Genomic DNA, 8,232 nt, shown 5'->3' with positions numbered 1-8,232 from the left:
TTCACAGAGTGTGAAATTGAAGTGTTTGTTAATGAGGTGGAAGCTAGAAAACATATTTTATTTGATGGTCTTTCATCAGGAATCAGTAACAAACGCAACGTCTCCACAGCAGCTGACCGTGCGCTCCCGAAGGTTCCCGAAGGCTTCTGAAGGCGCACGATCAGCTGCGCCCCGTGCCTCGACTGCTGAGAGGCGCCGGTCTGGCCGCGTCCTCACTAAATATATACTATACGCTGTGCTGGAGTCACAGAGAGAGATTGTCAATACAATGAAGGATAAAATATATACATGCAACGAATTAAAAAGAATGAATGATGGTGGGATAAGTCATATATTAAAAGACCTTGTTAAAAAAATTTTTTTGTCTCAACTCACCTCGTTGCTTTACATTCTGTGTATCTCATCCAAATGGTGTCGTATCTAAACGGTGCTGCATTTGGCTCATTGTTAGGTGTGCCAGGGTCCGGTTCATCCATCTGTAGCTCCAACGATTTTGTTTTTGGCACGGTGGTTAAGACATGTCATCTCTGGGAAATTAGTTTAAATGTGTTTTTGTTGTGCCTCTCTGATGTTAAACATTATGCGCAAACTAGTTAAGAAATATGTGGGTTGTTTTTTTTGATCCCACATCATAAATAAAGCTCAGTAAGTTGAGTGGAAAAATTATTTTTACACATTTAGCGAGTTTCAGGACTTTGTAGTTTGACACTGCCAGATGACAGAGTTTGGAAGACGGCCCGCACATTCTCACGTCACGTTGATTTTTATACATCCCGGCGTGAGCGTGAAACACAGTGTACGCAACATTTTAGTACGTACGCACCGTTTATACATGAGGCCCCTGGTCTGTATGAAGACCACATGGTTACTAAATGTAACAATGGTTCCATGTTTTTTTCTATCTCTTGATGAGAGAACGCACACTTTCAGATCAGATTTGATGGATGAGGAACACTGTCTCTATACATGATTTGCTGTAATCCAGCTTTATTTCCTGGAGACATGAACACAACAAAGACATCTTCTTCTTCACATCAACTCTAACACATGATCACAACAAACTTCTGGCTGATCTGATTGGCTGACTGTTCTCTCTCTCTGTGTGTCACCGTTCTCCTCTCACAGCTTAACGGAAGAAACACATCACAACAATACTGCTGAAACCAGAACGGACCGACTCCGACCCTCTACTGACCTCAGAGTCTCCAGTTTACAGTGTGGTCTCTCCTCAAGATCAGACAGCAGCTTCACTCCTGAATCCTTCAGCTCATTTCCTCTCAGATCCAGCTCTCTCAGATGGGAGGGGTTGGACTTCAGAGCGGAGGCCAGAGAAGCACAGCTGATATTTGACAACCTGCAGCGCTTCAGTCTGAATAAAGAATAAATGATGAAGATAAAAATCAATTTATAATCCAATCAGATGTGTTCAGGTTTTAAATGTGTAGCTGAAGACTAAGATTCTTCGATTTGGCTCTCAGGCATTGTCTCTTGGAATTTAGTCAGCTGGTAAGATCATTGGCTTCCCCAGGCGGACCTGGGTACTGACGAGGGGGCGTCACTTTACCAACTAACAGTGGATATTTTCTAGTGTCTTTAAGAAACAGAAGTCTTTTGTGACTGTAGACTAAATTTAGTTAAGAAACGTGAAAATATGAACAAAAGGACATTAACAACTTTATGGATGTAAGTTATGTTTGTTACTGTTATAGATCTTTTATGTTTAATTAACAATTGAACCTGATTTATGTACAGAGAGTCAGTGAACTGACCTCAGAGTCTCCAGTCTACAGTGTGGACTCTCCAGAAAACCACACAATGGCTTCACTCCTGAATCCTTCAGCTCGTTTCCACCCAGCTCCAGGTATCTCAGATGGGAGGGGTTGGACTTCAGAGCTGAGGCCAGAGTAGCACAGCTGATCTCTGACAAATTGCAGCTTCTCAATCTGAATAAAGAATAAATGATGTAACTTTAGAAGACAACGTTCCTGCTCAAAATCATTCAATGTTTAATAATCTGTTCACAGCTGAAGAAGGTTTAGAAAATGTAAACTCCAAACACCTGAAGCCAACAGGATGCAGGTTAAAAACTGTAAAATACAAAAAGTGAAACAGAGCTCTCATTAATATTAATAATAATGACACTGTGCTGCTACTTCAATAAAGAAGACTTCACCTCTTAAACTCTGACAGCTCCACCAGTGGATCCATCGATACAAACTCATGTTGAGCAGCCAAACACAAATAAAAACCCAGAGAAATTGATTCGAGATTCAACTCAAGATCTCAAAGTTTCCAAAGATGTCAAATATGTCAGGATGGATTTTTGGGAAATGTGAACAAAAGATATATAAGATAAGCAATCTAAAACATATATTTTAGGAATAGTGGAGTCATAAAATCAAAGCATCTTCAGTTTAAAATATTCAACCAGTATAAGCATCATATTTTCATTTAGAAAAAGCAAATACTTAATATATTTGTTATTGTCTGATAGCTGAAATAGAGATTATTTATTCAATCTTCATATTTATGCATTTTTATTAAAATTTCTTGGGGAAAAAAAAGAAACATGACAAAAGTCAAGAGTTGTGATATATTAAGATCGCTCTTACAAAGTCAATGGACTAAACCACCGAAGAAGAAGATGTACTTCAGCATTAAGATACTCAGTGTGGATCAGTATAATATCAGCCTTATGTCTGCAGTTTAGTGTCACCACAACTTTCACATCATATTAATCTCAGTACAGAAGTAAAAAATGGTGTCTGACCTCAGAGTCTCCAGTCTACAGTGTGGACTCTCCAGAAAACTACACAATAGCTTCACTCCTGAATCCTGCAGGTTGTTTCCATTCAGCTCCAGTTCTCTCAGATGGGAGGGGTTGGACTTCAGAGCTGAGGCCCGAGAAGCACAGCTGATCTCTGACAAACTGCAGCGACTCAATCTGAATAAAGAATAAATTATGTAAGTTTAGAAGACAACGTTCCTGCTTGAAATCATTCAATGTTTAATAATCTGTTCAGAGCTGAAGAAGGTTTAGAAAATGTAAACTCCGAAACACCTGAAGCCAACAGGATGCAGGTTAAAAACTGTAAAATACAAAAAGTGAAACAGAGCTCTCGTTATTATTAATGACAACATACTGCTACTTCAACAACGACGTAGTGACTTCACCTCTTAAACTCTGACCTATACAAAGTCATGTTGAGCAGCCAAACACAAATAAAAACCCACAGCAATTGATTAAAGATTAAACTCAAGATCTAAAAGATTCCAAAGATATCAGGATGGATTTTGGCGAAATGTGAACAAAAGATATATAAGATAAGACATCTACAATATATATTTTAGGAATAGTGGAGTCATAAAATGAAAGCATCTTCAGTTTAAAATATTCAACCAGTTTAAGCATCATATAGCTTCATATTTTTTTTTAGAAAAATAGAATTTAGAAAATGTACTCTAGCATTAAGATACTCAGTGTGGATCAGTATAATATCAGCCTTATGTCTGCAGTTTAGTGTCACCACAACTTTCACATCATACACTGCTCGAAAAAATGAAGGGAACACTTAAATCACACGTCAGATCTTGATGAACAAATTATTCAAGTTGAAAATCTTTACTGATATACATTGTATAACTTGTTGAGAACAAAATGACGTAACAACGGTCAATGGAAACCAAAATCATCAACCCATTGAGGGCTGGATTCAAAATCACGCCGAAAATCAAAGTAAAAAATTTAAATCACAGTCTGATCCAACTTGCGTGAATTTCATCACGGCAACTCATAATATGACTCAGTAGTGTGTGTGGCCCCTGCGTGCCTGTATTCACTCCCGACAACGTCTGGGCATGCTCCTGATGAGTCGGCGGATGGTGTCCCGGGGGATCTCCTCCCAGACCTGGATCAGGGCATCAGGGCATCAGTGATCAGTGAGCTCCTGGACAGTCTGTGGCGGTACTTGGCGGTGTCGGATGCACCGATACATAACATCCCATAGGTGCTCAATTGGATTTAGGTCAGGGGAACGTGAGGGCCAGTCAATGGCATCAATGCCTTCGTCATCCAGGAACTGCCTACACACTCTGGCCACATGAGGCTTGGCATTTTTCTGCAGCAGGAGGAACCCAGGGCCCACTGAACCAGCGTAAGGTCTGACAATCGCTCTGAGGATTTCATCCCGGTACCTAACAGCAGTCAAGGTACCGTTGGCTAGGACATGGAGGTCTGTGCGACCCTCCGAGGATATGCCTCCCCAGACCATCACTGATTCCACCACCAAACCGGTCATGCTGGATGATGTTACAGGCAGCTTAACGTTCGCGACGGCGTCTCCAGAATCTTTCACGCCTGTCACATGTGCTCAGTGTGAACCTGCTCTCATCTGTGAAGGGAACGCGGCGCCAATGGCGGACCTGCCAATTCTGGTGTTCCCTGGCGAGTGCCAATAGAGCTGCACGGTGCTGGGCTGTGAGCACAGGTCCCACTAGAGGACGTCGGGTCCTTATGCCACCCTCATGGAGTCTGTTTCTGACAGTTTGGTCAGAAACGTGCACACCAGTAGCCTGCTGGAGGTCACTTTGTAGGTCCCTGGCAGTGCTCCTCCTGTTCCTCCTCGCACATAGGAGCAGATACCGGTCCTGCTGTTGGGTCGATGCCCTTCTACGGCCCTGTCCAGCCCTCCTCGGGTGACGGCCGGTCTCCTGGTAGCGACCGCATGTATGGATGTGCCATCCTAGATGAGCTGGACTACCTGTGCAACCTGATTGGGCTGCAGGTACCACCTCATGCTACAAGTAGTGACAAGGACACTAGCAGAACACAAAACTACAGAAGAATCAGTCAGGAAAGATAAGGAGAGAGCAATTGTCTGTGGCCACCACATGCAACACAATTCCCTTTTGGGGGTTGTCTTGCTGTTGCCTCTCCATTGCACCTGTTGTCACTTTCATTTGCACCAAAGCAGCTGAAAGTGATTCACAATCACTTGTGCTTCCTAAATGGACAGATTGATATCCCTGAAGTTTAACTGACTTGGTTTTATACTGTGATGATTTAGTGTTCCCTTATTTTTTTTGAGCAGTGTATTAATCTCAGTACAGAAGTAAAAAATGGTGTCTGACCTCAGAGTCTCCAGTCTACAGTGTGGACTCTCCAGAAAACCACAGAGGAGCTTCACTCCTGAATCCTGCAGCTTGTTGTTACTCAGATCCAGCTCTCTCAGATGGGAGGGGTTGGACTTCAGAGCTGAGGCCAGAGAAGCACAGCTGGTCTCTCTCAAACTGCAGTCACTCAATCTGAATAAAGAATAAATGATGAAGATAAAAATCACTTTATAATCCAATCAGATGTGTTCAGGTTTTAAATGTGTAGCTCAACATTACCATGTCCTAATCAATGAGCTTTTCCCTAAAATAAGTAGAGTGTTATTGTGGATCATCATAATGTCAGCCTTCTTCAGACGTCATCCAAATGTCACCACAACATTCATATACCTATTCATGTCAACACACATCAATAACAGGCTGCTGATCTCTGTGTTTATCTACGTGTGTGTGCTGAAGGATCAATATCAATGATCAGACATTATTTGTGGATAATAGAGTGAGATATAATAGAGTTTTAGTGGTATAAAGAGAATCTGATGATGATGAAGACCTTCAAGACTCTTCATAGTGGATGACACCTCCTCACAGTTTGTATCAGCACGTCACCACTGAATCAAAACAAGACCGGCCAGCTGGAGCACTGGTCACAGCTCGTCACGTTCATGATGTAAATGACTGAGCCAATCAGATTTTAGCCAAAACAAAGATTAGTCCAAATTAGGAGGGGCCGCTCGTACCCCTCCTCAATATGTAAAGTATTAGATTGTTCCAGTCTGACAGGCAGCGTTCTGGTCTGTGCCGTCTGCCTGCAGTTACCGGTTACTTTTTATTATCATATCATTATTGTTATGTTGCTCATGATGAATAGTTGGCCCACATTTGGCTGTCAAAGTGCTGCCCTAGGCAGTTGCCTAGTTGGCCTCCATGGAGGCGCCGGCCCTGGCTGTGACGTACAGGCATAGAGGCAGCTCTGTAGGAGCGTGCGTTCAGTCATAGCCTTCTTCTTGTGTTGCCTTCAACAAGATCAAGCTCTCTCTGGCCCGCGCTCTCTCACACAGTAGTAAACATTTTGGCTGCACTGGCTGCTCCAAACGCCATGAAAAACACTCTGCTTGTATGATCTATTTATTTTTAGAAATTCTGAATTTTATATCTTAGAAAGCAGAATAGGGGCAACAGTCTGGAAACAGAAATGTTTTTCCATTCTCTCTTTTCCAAACTTATCCAGACCTGGAAATTAGTAAAATAAAATTTCATACTGCGTAGGAACTCTGAGTATTAGCTCAGAGGATCCTCTGTATCCAGATGTGACCATTTACCAAAAATGATAAACATTAATTTACTTTAACAACAGTGGACAGTTTCTACAGTGTCGTTAAGAAACAAGTCTTTTGTGACTGCAGACTAAATTTAGTTCAAGAAACATGAAAATATGAACAAAAGGACAATAACAACTTTATGGATGTAAGTTATGTTTGCACATAAATCAGGTTCAATTGTTAATTAAACATATAAGATCTATAACAGTAACAGAGAGTCAGTGAACTGACCTCAGAGTCTCCAGTCTACAGTCTGGACTCTCCAGAAAACCACACAGCATCTTCGCTCCTGAATCCTTTAGCTTGTTTCCACTCAGCTCCAGGTATCTCAGATGGGAGGGGTTGGACTTCAGAGCTGAGGCCATAGGAGCACAGCTGGTCTCTGACAAACTGCAGTTAATCAATCTGAATAAAGAATAAACGATGAAGATAAAAATCACTTTATAATCCAATCAGATGTGTTCAGGTTTTAAATGTGTAGCTCAACATTACTATGTCCTAATCAATGATCTTTTCCCTAAAATGAGTAAAGTGACTTTGTCATTGTGTTATTGTGGATCATCATAATGTCAGCCTTCTATAGACATCATCCAAATGTCACCACAACATTCATACACCTGTTCGTGTCAACACACATCAATAACATGCTGCTGATCTCTGTCAAGTCTGGAATTAGAGGATCAATATTAAATCAGACTTGTTGGACTTCATTACATGGCCTTCTCCTTACTGTATCTGGTAGCTTAGTAGGTTTATGTAATTTACAGGAAAAGTCCCCATTTGGTCAAGTGTGTCTTCAAACAACAGCCACATGTCAAATAGAGTGCTACAGGATTGAGTCCTAAAACCCAGAAATTTGTTAGTATTTTAGCACTTCCTGTTCCCTCGTCTGGAAGTCAATGGGTTTTTAGTTAGATGCCTGAAATAAGGTCTGTGGTTAAAGGTCCAGTGTGTAGGATCTGGCAGTATGTAGCGGTGAAACCTCTTCTCTGTCGGAGAGCTACAGTGGCCGACGTGAAAACGTGACTCTAGAGTCATCTGGAGAGCATAGAAAGTGTGTGTACAAACTACATAAGCTACAGTCAGTGAACTGACCTCAGACTCTCCAGTCTACAGATTGGACTCTCCAGTCCGGCAGACAGTAGCTTCACTCCTGAAACCTGCAGGTTGTTGTTGTTACTCATGTCCAGCTCTCTAAGATGGGAGGGGTTGGACTTCAGAACTGAGGCCACAACTTCACAGTGAGTACCTGAGAGTCCACAGCTAGAAAGTCTGTCATGACACAAAAATTACAAAATATGTTATTATGAAAGAGGACGGTTTATATTTACTTCATGCATTTGGTGACTAAACAGTTTGATATATACTTCTTTAATTAACATTTGCTCCTCACATCAGTGGTTCAGCTAATCTTATCTCACTGTTTGACTTGAAACAATAATTCTCATCCTTCTCTCTCAAACCTGCAGACTTTTAATCTTTGTTTTTCTTTAATCTTGCAGATGAAAAGAGAGAACATGTAGATACATTGAGGCTTCCCTAATGTCCAGTCTGTCAGTGTGATCTGATCCCAGGTCTGTCTCCACAAAGTAAGCATGAGGCCTTCTTGATTAGAAAAGCACATTAAAACTCAGTGAATAAGTAATAATTATACAGTTGAGAAAGTTGACCACTCTTTGCTAGCTACCTGCTGATCTTTTGTTATTTGTTTTACCAGGTTCACATGTTGTCTCCATCATCCCAAAAGGATAAATAAGAAAAAACTGTAAAATGTAACAATTATCAGAAATAAATAGAA

At 41.3% G+C, this 8,232-nt stretch overlaps 1 pseudogene; it reads right to left on the bottom strand.

Moving 5' to 3' along the window:
* Nucleotides 1-609: 609 nt before the first annotated feature.
* The window catches only part of LOC141763250 (uncharacterized), a 32,588-nt pseudogene continuing 24,965 nt past the window's right edge, over nt 610-8,232 (bottom strand).

This window comes from Sebastes fasciatus, chromosome 24 (assembly GCF_043250625.1).
Source record: "Sebastes fasciatus isolate fSebFas1 chromosome 24, fSebFas1.pri, whole genome shotgun sequence".
NCBI classification, from domain to species: Eukaryota; Metazoa; Chordata; class Actinopteri; order Perciformes; family Sebastidae; genus Sebastes; species Sebastes fasciatus.
Note: the sequence above shows the minus strand (reverse complement) of the source record. Positions and strands in the feature narration are given on the sequence as shown.